General features: G+C 35.1%; 1 long non-coding RNA gene across 2 annotated transcripts; it reads left to right on the forward strand.

The window, feature by feature from the left end:
* On the forward strand, positions 5,236–7,976 carry LOC109343621. Of its 2 annotated transcripts, XR_002107239.1 has the most exons (4): positions 5,236–5,612; positions 5,795–6,034; positions 6,812–7,324; positions 7,721–7,976. It is a non-coding gene; the product is annotated as an uncharacterized LOC109343621 (long non-coding RNA). The 2 variants fall into 2 exon arrangements; XR_002107238.1 differs by having other exon boundaries at positions 5,238–6,034.

Here is an 11,578-nt window from a genome sequence, read left to right on the forward strand (position 1 = left end):
CTATTCCACCGGCTATTGATAAGATGATCCTTGGGCTCCAATATTCTTGAGGAAGCCCCTGGATTTTGACCCAACACTGAGTGTAAGATTGCTTCTGCAAAGAGGGGTTGAAGTCTTGAGACCATAAAAAGAGTCTTAGAAAACCAGGATTTAGATGCCACGACCCAATGGAGCATAAACTCCTTATATCATCAACCGAGGAGAATGAAAACTCATAGAAACCCCTTCCAAGAGAGATCATATTCCATTTTCCAATCATACTCCATATAGAGCCAAGATTAGCTTTTAGATCTGTAAATTTAATGGGGGAGTCCCCTTTGGAAAGGATAAGTCTACCATGTAGATGATTTTTACACCTTTGTAGGCTAGCTTGATAGTCCTCCTCGGGGATTTTGATTGCAATTGCATCTCCCTTTATGCAGGATTGATGGAGCTGAGACACTACAACGTTGCACGAATTCTTCAAAGCCTGGGCAAAAGATTTCTTAACCGGTGTCGAAGGGGCTGGTGGGGCTTGCCCATTGTCTTGCACAATGTCTTCAAGAAAGCTCCATGGGACGAAGGACTTGGTGTTCATGATTTAATCTAAGATGTTCCATGAATGTTGGAGATAGATGTTCCACGAATGTTGGAGAGACGATCCAAGAAGATTGGAAGTAACTAAAACCTATGAGAGAATACTTCATTCATCTTCCCCAATCGTAACTCTTTTTACACATTTATTAAAATTGGAAATTGCAAGCTATTAACAAATTTTAATTTATTAAATAAAATATAATATCACATTAGTATACAACAATAACAATAAAGCTTTTAACTACTTGAGCTTGATTACTTGGGTCGAACGACGTTATAATGTTTCATCATAAATCATGTTAATTGAAAAACCATAAATCTTCTTCAAACTTGTATTTCAATACTCTTTATTAAGCCTCTCTATGTTCACAAACTATTCTAACTTTTAGGTATCTAATCTAATGCATTAGATGTGGGACTTGATTTAAATTTGCCCACACCCAGAATATTACAAATTTTAGATCAACAATATAGCTTATTAAAATCTTTTTAGAATCATATTAGAACTTGTTAAACTCTATTGATATTCTACTAAATAGGTTAAACCATACTAGATATGTATATTGAATATGAGTGGTTAAACTCTTTGAAGTCAACTCTCCTTTTCCCTTTATAAGAGTTACAAACTTTACTAGATATGTCTTGATATGCTATCTTATGTTTTTGACTTTATGTGTGGACTTTTTACCTACAAAAGAAATATTGTGCCTTTAATGCGCTTCACTTGATATCTAATGTTACTTTTTTATAGTGAAAAAACAAAACTTCTTTGTCTTCAAAAAAAGTTGTTAGTTGCGTAAAGTTTCTCTTGACATAAACTTTTGCATTTAATGCAGTGATTAGTAATTTAAGTTTTGGACACTTCATTGATGTGATCATGCAAAATGATAAAATATTCTCAAGTGAAATTTTAGATGTTACCCTCAAGTGAAATTTGCTTATAATTCTTTTTATACTACCAATAGTACTTTACCTTGGGATTCATCTCTCATTGATATTGACTTTGTTTTGTTATACTTGGTGTATTAAGATACTTGATGTTTTTTTTTTCTTTATCATCATTTTCATATAAAAATGTTTTTGTAACTAATTCATACATAACAATTGTAACTAATTCATACCTAACATTTGTAACTAATCCAGACGAAGTACTAGTTAACTTATTAATATTGGAAAATTAAGTCCCAGCACTTTTTCATATGTTTTTTTTAAGGTAGAGGTGCAACTGCACCAATATATAACAAAAGAGGACAATACAACACTAATAACAATATTTCAAGTTTCTAAATCTATAGTTAGTCAAGCTTAATCTATTTCTAGTATATTCACCATAAAGAAAGTTAGGAATTGAATTCCACCTAGAATTAGTTTTGGAAACAACTCCATAAGTAGCCAATTTATTAGCACACGTGTTACCCTCCCTATAAATATGAGAAATTGATGTAAAAGTTCATAGAAGATAACTTAATCTTGCATAAAGATCACTCGTTGAGGAGCTTCAAATGAGCATTTGATCTACTATTAAAAATATCCATCATCAAAATTGAGTCACACTCTAACCATAAATTATTTCACTCTCTTTTGTATGCAATTTCCACAGCCTTAGTAGCCGAATAAAATTCAGCAAATATTGCATTCTGAATGTGTAAATAAGAAGCAAAGCAGGCTAAAAAACACCATTAGAATCCTTGACGATACCACTTTCTCTTGCATGGCTAGGGGTATCATAAGTTGCACCATTGGTGTTGACCTTAACCCAACCCACTTTAGTAGGCTTCCAAACCACTTCAATAATCTTTGGAGCTTTGTTGAATTTTAATGAGATTTTGGAAGCTCTAAGAATGAAGAACTCATTCAAAGTTGAGGTAGCAGTATAAGAAGATGAGTTTCCTGCTAGGGAGGTCTACCTTTTTATATTTGCAATGAATTGGCTCAAAGATATCTTCCAATATTCAAATCTAAGTTGGTTTCTATAAAACCATATTGTACTTAAAGTTTGTATAACACAAGCTATCAACACTTCTTTCACTTGAGGACTCTAGTGTTCATTGCAGGCCAATAAGATGGAGGAAATCGGGGATATATCCAATTGGATAGAGAAAGCATTCATCAACCATTGTCATATATCATTAGAAAAATGGCAGTGAAGGAAGAGATGGTCAGAATCCTCAAATTTTGACCTATAGAGACTGCATATTGAAACCATATCATAACCTTTCTTTTGAAGATTGTCATCAGTAGGCAGTGAAGGAAGAGATGGTCAGAGTCCTCAAAATTTGATCTATAGAGACTGCATATTGAAACCATATCATAACCTTTCTTTTGAAGATTGTCATCAGTAGGCATTTTCCTATAAATAACCCTTTAGGTGATGAACAATTTTGACGAAGGAATAGCCATGAACCATATCAATTTGCACCAGCTCAGTTGAGAGGAAGGTTGAGTAAGAGAAGAGAAAACTACTTTTATAGTATGCTTCCATCATTAACCATATGACCCCATCATTAGTATGCTTCCAAACTTATTTGTCCAAGCTATATGATCTTTTTGAGTTGCCAATTCTCCAAATGAGGTCAAGGAACAATCTAGCCAAAGTACAAGGAATTATCTATTTTGAATCATGGATAAAATCTGCGACAAAGGCTAGAAGAGAGGAGTGTAAATCTTGAGGAATGCAAAGGGAATCCACTAATGGTTCACCAAGCCAATTATCCCTCCAAAAGTTTGTTTTATGACTATCTCCAACTTGCCAGATGGAATTCATAGTTGTTATTGACCAATTGTCCCTAATTCCAGGCCAGATAGATAATTTAAAGTGCATAGCAGAAGGATATCTATTGCAGCCAAATCTTTCCTTATAGAAGTTGGCCCACTCTTGATTGGAAGACATCATTTTCCAAGCCAATTTTAACAAAGCAACCTTGTTCACCACCTTTATTGATCTACGACCCATACCACCTTCATCTATTGTAGAGCAGACTTGGTTCCATACCACATTGACAAGTTTCCTCACCCTTGTGTCACCAACCTAGATGAAGTTTCTTATGTTGTTGTCCATATAGGTTGGTAACTGAGAAGGCCACTTATAAGTATGGAAGCTGTAGACCAGCATTCTTTGAATTATTAATCTCACCAACTCAACTCTACCCATTATTGAGAGGGAATAGCCTTTCCAGCTAGCCATTTTGGAGATAACTATAAGCTGAAGAATAACCCTCTTAGGTTTCCTTTTAAAAAGAGGAACTCCTAGGTAGTTGAAGGGAAGACAGCAAGCTGAAAATCACAAGTAGGAGGAAAGGGTGGTAATATTTCTTGCAGAAGCATTGCTAGTGTAATACTTACATTTGTTCAGGTTGATTTGCTGACCAAATGCTTGAGCATAATCCAAGATTACCTGCTTTAGGGAGAGCAATTCCCTCTTAATTCCATTGCAAAAAATAAGGATGTCATCAGCATAGAGAACATGGCTAGGAGTTTAAAGCCTATTTAGGCTAGTTATGGTGCTAACTTTTTTGTCATTGACTAGCTTCCTGATCCTTCTACTTAAAACATCATCTGCAAGACAAAAATGCATTCTCCTTGTCCGACTCTTCTACTGTACTTGAAGAAACTCACATTATGCCCATTGACATTGATGTATAACCTTGTAGAGTGAAGGATAACCTTAATTGAGTTGATGAATTTTTTTAAAGCTAAAAGTCTAAAGAGTATCTAACAAAAAAGTCTAGTCCATTGTGTTAAAAGCCTTTTTAATGTTAAGTTTAGTAGCAAGGTTGCCTCCAAAAGTCTTGTGATTAAGTAGGTTAATGGCCTAAGAGGCTAGACAAATGCATTCTTGATTCTTCCTATTTTTGATAAATCTTCTTTGTTGGTTTGAGATGATTCTAGGAGCAATGGTTGCCAGCCTATCAGCTAGCACCTTTGTGCTTATCTCGAACTGAAAGTTGGCCAGAGTTATAGGTCTGAATTCTTCAACTTTTTCAGCACCCTAGATCTTAGGAATCAAGACCATAGAATTGGAGTTCAAGTTAGGTAACAACAACCTAGTGTAAAGAATTGCTTCATACAGATACACACTTCCAAATACATTATGTCCCATAAATTTTGGTAAAAAACATCCACCAAAACCATCAGGTCCAGGGGCTCCATCACCATTCATAGCAAAGACAACAACCTTGATTTCCTCATTGGATGAAATTTTAGTTAACATTAAGTTTTCAACATCAGGACCAAATTAGGAATCACTGTTTGTATTAGAGCATTTGGAGAAGTGTTGTTTGGTGAAGCCAACAAATAAGTGTAATACCTTAACACATGATTAGCAATATCTTCTTGCTTTGTTAGAATTGTATCCCCGTCCTTTAATAAAGACATGGAGTTTGTAGCTTGTCTTATCTTGGTCTATCCACATGTATATGCCAATTTATCATAATTTTCTCCTTCAAAAATTCAATGAACCCACAAAGAAACAGTCTGAGAAGGAGAAATTATAAAATTCTTATGAATCTTGACCCAACATTCACTATAACAGATCTTGCATTTCGTGGAGGTTTTTTCAAACGAGGTAGACTAGGAAATTAACTAAATATATAGTGGAAGTTTTTATTTAATTTATGGAGGTTTTCAACCCATTATCAATTTGAAAAAAACTGCATATTCATTACCAAAAAACACTCCTTCCTCTCTCTTAAGCCCAAAAAACTGCATACCTAAATAAAAAATATTCATTACCAAAAAACACTCCTTCCTCTCTCTTAAGCCCAAAAAACTGCATACCTAAATAAAAAACCTCTCCCTCTCTCTCATTCTCATAAAACCTAAATCCTTCTTGTTATTCTTCACTGCCTCCAACCTAAATAAAAAAAATGCATACCCTTCTTCTCATTCTCACGCCAAGTTCTTCGATTTTTTTCAAGTGCTTTGATTTTTGTATTTCTATTGTGACGAAACTGAAATGACGAACAAACGATGTAGTATTGCATCTGCGTCTCGTTTATGATTCTAATTCACTCTGAAAATGTAGAGTTTCACATAAGGTAACATCATTTTTGTGTTCCATAATTTTTATAACCATCAAATTGGAAACCTAGATGTGTTCTTAGAGTATGCCGCCGATTTAAGGTTCAATTTTAGGGTTCAATGTTTTTGTATGTGATCATGATTTGCTTGTTTTAGTAATTAATGGCTAAAATAAGTGTATAAATTTTGGGATTTGTAGGTATGAATGGATTATCTTCTATTATAAATGGTTAAAAATTCTCATTCATCTTGAAATATGGAAGGATTTTTATATTTCATATGTTTCTTGTTCTCCTGAGAAATTTTCACTATACTGGATGATTAGTATTCTGCGGAGACAAAGCACTAATTTTTCAAGGGGAAGCTCCAAATACAGGGGAGTTACTTTGCATAAATGTGGTAGGTGGAAAGCACATATGGGACAGTTTCTTGGGAAAAAGTAAGCAAGTCCTTTGAATCAATTCAATTGCATTCATTGTTCAACCTGGCATGCTTTGATAATTCCTATCAAATTCCTGTGTAGTTTCTATTTGCATTTAAGTCATCTGAAAATTTTATTTTATACCTTTACAAAATGCAACAAAGTACTAGTGTGGTTAGGTTCTCAATAGCATGGTTTCTTTTGTAATAAACTAGAATTCAGTTTTTGGGTTCATTGATTGCTTGCGGGTATATATATTTTGGCCTATTTGATAGCGAATTAGAGGCTGCAAGGTTTTACTTTCACCAATATTATATCAGGATATCTTAAATAAAATACCTTAACTTTTTGGATTCCATTTCTTTTGCATTCAGTGTGTTATTGAGTTAGTAACTGTTAGAGGACAGTTGGAGTTAGTTACTTGGCAGCTGAGAGAATATATGGAACTGGAAGAAAGTAGTGTAATTTTCTGGTGTTGCATCTCTTTGTTGCAGTCCAGAATTCATATCAATAAACCCCACTATATTTTTCATCCAATCTGGCCCAGTTATATCAACGTTTTTAAAGTCTATCATGAATAATTTAATGATTTGAGTCACGATTTAGTATATTCAGACATAAAAAAGCTTTTTGATTAGTAAATATGGTACCATCAAACTTGCTAAACCCATAGAAGAAAAAATTATAACATAATAGGTCATTTTTACACAAGATTGGAATTTGTCAACATTGTCATGCAATTTCTTCTCTTGATTTATATAACCAAAAGTTTTGTTTTTGCTCATGTTGTTGCAGCACTCTCAGCAGTTGTCTTGATTGTCCTGTATTTGTTACAAAAGTTTAGTACATCAAATGTGAGTTTCCTCTTTTCTTGAATAAAGGTGCATGGACGATGTAGGTGAGTACCCGACTTGTAGGAATTTACAGCATCAGTCGCCACTATCCTAGCATATTCAGGGCTTTGTCTCCGCATTATATTTCCGTTTCTTTGGGAGAAATAGAAATCTGGCTTTCTTTATCTTTGTGGCACTGTTCTTTGCATGACAGTTATGTATCTTAACCTTATTGCATGTTATGTTATCAACTAGGAGGGTTGTTCTAACTTCAGACAGAAAGATTTTGCTATCTAGAAAGAGTGATACTTCTGAATTTTGTCATCTTTGTGATGCTTCTTCTCACTTCCCCAGGACAGATAAGTGGGTTGAAACTGAGCTTGGAATAAAATGAGGAGACTAGTGGGAGGAGAGGTTCTTTAAAGGCATAGGTTCACTTCACGGGGAACCTGGCATGTAACTCCAAGCAATGAACGTATGTTATCCTTGCTATAATTTTAATCTACATTTTCTAAAATTATAGTGCTCCCATAGATATAGTACTGGAGGTTAAATTCCATCTGAAGCATAGGTCATTTGTCCTTCTTATAGTAACAATTACCAGTCTTAAGTTAATCATGTATCATATCACTAATAAAAGTTAGACCGCCCTTTGCCCCTTTCTTCCAAGGTCCATAAAATGCAGCTTCTCTCGCTGATTCTGCTATACATATTTCTGAATTTTGTCCTATAACTTCTTGTTCCATTGGATACAGCTTGTTGTCACTCTCACTCCCTCTCTTATCTTTTATGTGCTTGTTACAAGATAAGTATATTGGCTTTACTATTTTTAAAATCCAAGTATTCAATGTGATTTTCATCCTTTTACCAGGTTGGTTGAGAACTTGGGGAGAACAACACTTTGGAAATGGGTATCAAATCAAAATATGTTGCCCTGCTGATTATTTAGATATATTTGCTGAAGAAGTGACTTGGATTATTGAAAGATGTCTCAATTTTTTATGCATTTCCTCCTGGGAATGCTTTCCCATGCCATATTGATAATTGATACAACATTTGCTTGTAACAGGAAAGTCCATATGTATAGAAATAACACCCCGAGTCTGGAATGGGACAAATTACCTTCCCATCTGCAACATGATTTTCACATTCTGATACCATCATTCATAATAATAGGCATTATTGATTTTAATTTCTATTTATGGGAAAGAGCAATGCGGTAGTTATTAATGTTTTTTTTATTGTTCTAACTATAATTTTTTATTTTATTATACTAGACAAATGATGATACAAGTATGATGGAGCCTTCAACATTTAAGAGATTTTTGTTATGTATTTTATTTTTAAAGTGTAATGAGACTATTTTTAGTTTTTTGAGATTTTATGGTGTATTTGGATTTATAATGAATGATAGATTATAACTTTTTCAACTATGTTATGTTACCTTGGTTATTTTCAATGAAATTTTATTATTGTTAAGAACATTTGTATTTAGTAATGTATATCTAAATAATAATTATAAATTAATGAGATTAAAATTATGAAAATTATGAAATTAAATTGAGGTTGAAAACATTTAGAAACATATAATAGTTATAACTTCTAGAAAATAAACTTCTAGTTACATTGTGGAGGTTAAAAACCTCCCCAAACGGTGGAGGTTAAAAACCTCCCCAAACGGTGGAGGTTAAAAACCTCCACAAACAGAAAACCTTCACAAATAAACCGCTACAAATTTATAGATATCAGAGGTTTTCTAACCTCCACTAAACGCTTCTAGAAGTCATAATTGTGAAGGTTTTTGAAACCTCCGCTAGTTATATTGTGGATATTAAAAATCTTCACTTATCGCATAAAAACCTCTACTAAATACAAAATTTGTTGTAGTGATTGAGCATGAAAGGGTTTTTTCAAGTTAGGATGGTGTCTAGAGGAACAGTTTAGAAAACCAGGCTTTAAAAGTCCATGAACACACAAAAACACACTTCTCATATCTTCCTTAGAAGAGAAGGATAAATCATAAAATCATTTCCCAAGAGATATCATGGACCATTTCTCAATCACAGAGATGTGAGCTTAGCTTATAGATCCACAGACTTTAATGGATTGTCTCCTTTAGAAAGGGTGAGTCTGCCATAAAGGTGATTATTACATCTTTGTATCTCTACTTAATATTCAGCTTCTGGAAATTTTATAGCTTTGGCATCCCGCTTTATACAAGGCTGAGCAACTGGGAAGTGGCTATATCACAAGCATTTTTAAGAGCTTGTGCAAACGATTTTTTTTGAAGATGAGGTTGGAGCTTGTTGTGGAGCAACCACATTGTGAGGAACTTGGTCCATTCCACCCAAGAAGCTCCATGGAATAATTGGATCATTTGTATTCATGATGATTCCTAAGGCAATCCCAGATTTTTGGAGTCAACTCAATCAAAGTGTTTTTTCATATGTAAAAACTTCATTTTTTTAAGATAAAGTTTTTTTTATTTCTCTTCCTTTTTATAATGTTATTGATTGTAACAAATAAAAAAGAATGAGTGGAGAGATTTTTTAAAAATATTGAAAAATGTTGAGCTCCGCTAGGGTTTGAATACCCAATCTACAATTATTTTCATACGGCCACAATGCAAGCTTTCATCCCGTGGAATTTCTTGGGGGATGCAATTCCAGCTTCTCCAGCGGTGGTGGTTCCTCCCACAGCTATTTCCTCCCCCTCAAAAAAAAAATCGCACTAATCTTAAAAAATTCGTGTGACTTTTCCTCATCTCAGCTTCCAAAGTCGTGTATCAAAGGGGACTCTGTAGCAATTAAAATCCATGAATCGGATTATCAAGCTTGTTTGCAAAGATGCAAGAGTCATCTTCATGGTAGAATCATTTTGTCTAAAGGAGACAACCCGCTGAAATTTGCAGATGTGAAAGAGAAACTTGCAACATTGTGGAGCATGATTGAGAAATGGTCAATGGTATCTCTAGGTAAGGGTTATTTTGAATTTGCTTTTTCTTCCATTGAAGACTTGCGGAGTGTTTGTTTGGTTGGATCTTGGAGTTTAAAACCGAGTTTTCTAAGGTTGTTTTTATGGACACCCGATTTCAATCTCAACTTACAGAAATTATCTCATACTCAATGTTGGGTAAATATTCATAATCTCCCCCAAGAGTATTGGTGCCCAAGGATTATCTTCTCCATAGCAGGGGGAATTTGTACTCCTATTTCTTTGGACAATGCTACGTCCAATAGAACTTTTGGACATTTTGCCAAAGTATTGGTGGAACTAAACCTGAAGGATAATCTACCGACCAAATTCTTGTGGAAAGGGAGGGTTATGCATTTTTCGTGAATATTGACTATGAAAATTTGCATATCCTTTGCCAAGGTTGCCAAGCAATAGGACATTCGGTAGCTCAGTGTACAAAATCCAAGCAGAAGGAGGTTGAGGAAGTGTCGGATAAGCACTTTAGTAAAAAAACAAACAAGGAGGGAGAATAATCCATCAATGGTGGAGCCTCAGGGCAATAAAAAGCCTGTTCCTAGAGAACCAAATTTGGTCATCAACCTTGAATTAGATAATTTAGGTGATTTGAACATTGATCTTCTGGAAAAACTAGTCCTGTCCCCTGAGGCAAAGGGATTGTCAAATGCTAAAGGGCAAGAAGTGGGCACTCCTCATTCCAAGCAAAGAACCGAAGTTGATTTGGTGGAATCAGATAATTCAGTAGATGATAATTTTGTGGTTCAAGAAACAGCAGAATTGGATAATTCAATGGTAGCCAAGGAAATGAGAATAGTTGGAAGACTATGGGCCAATGATCAAGAAGTGGATGAGGCTGAGGAGGAGGAATTTACTGAAGTTCTGAGTAAATCTCAGAAGAAAAAGTTGAAGTTAAAAGGGAACTCGGGAAGAATTCACTATACCCGTAGGGGTGGTTACATGAATAATGCTCAATGAAAATCCTCTTCTGGAATTGTAGAGGGCTAGGAAATAATAAAACGAGGTTAGTTATCAAAAACCTCTGTTTGTCTCATAAGCCTGAAATCCTTTTTTTGGCTGAGCCTATGGTCCTTCTTGAGACTGTTGATAGCAGGTTTTGGGAGGATTTAAGGTTAAAGACTTTTGTTGTCAATAATAGAGGAAGTAGGCTCACTTCCATTTGGGGTTTCTGTAGACGGGATCTTTATCCTAGGATTTTGGTGAATTCTGATCAACACATTGTTGTGGTGGTGGATGTGGATAGCAAAAGTCTGTTTATTAGTGCAGTGTATGCTCATACCCTCTATTTGCAGAGAAGGTCTCTATGGAAGGAAATCATTAAAGTGATGAGAGACAACCCTGGTCCCTGGTGGTGCTTACGTGACTTCAATGTGGTGGTTGGAGCCCATGAATGTCGTGGCTCCAGGTCGCCTGCTACACTTCCTATGGAGGAATTCAGGATCTTCTCTGATATGGCTGATTTAATCCATCTTCCAACCACTGGTCCCTATTTCTCTTGGTCTAATAGGAGAAGGGGTTTAGCTCTCACGGAGAAGACACTTGATAGAGCTATTTGTAATAATGCTTGGCTTGATATGTGGAAGCAGGTGGCCTGCTGCACCCTTACTAGGCTTGCTTCTGTCCATCATCCTCTCTTGCTCCACTCCTCTTGTGATTCTCAACTCAGAGTGGTCCCTTTTAGGTTTCACAAAATGTGGATTCTCAATATGTGTTAGGTATCAGTGGTTACAATACACCT

Source organism: Lupinus angustifolius, chromosome LG03 (genome assembly GCF_001865875.1).
Source record: "Lupinus angustifolius cultivar Tanjil chromosome LG03, LupAngTanjil_v1.0, whole genome shotgun sequence".
NCBI lineage: Eukaryota > Viridiplantae > Streptophyta > Magnoliopsida > Fabales > Fabaceae > Lupinus > Lupinus angustifolius.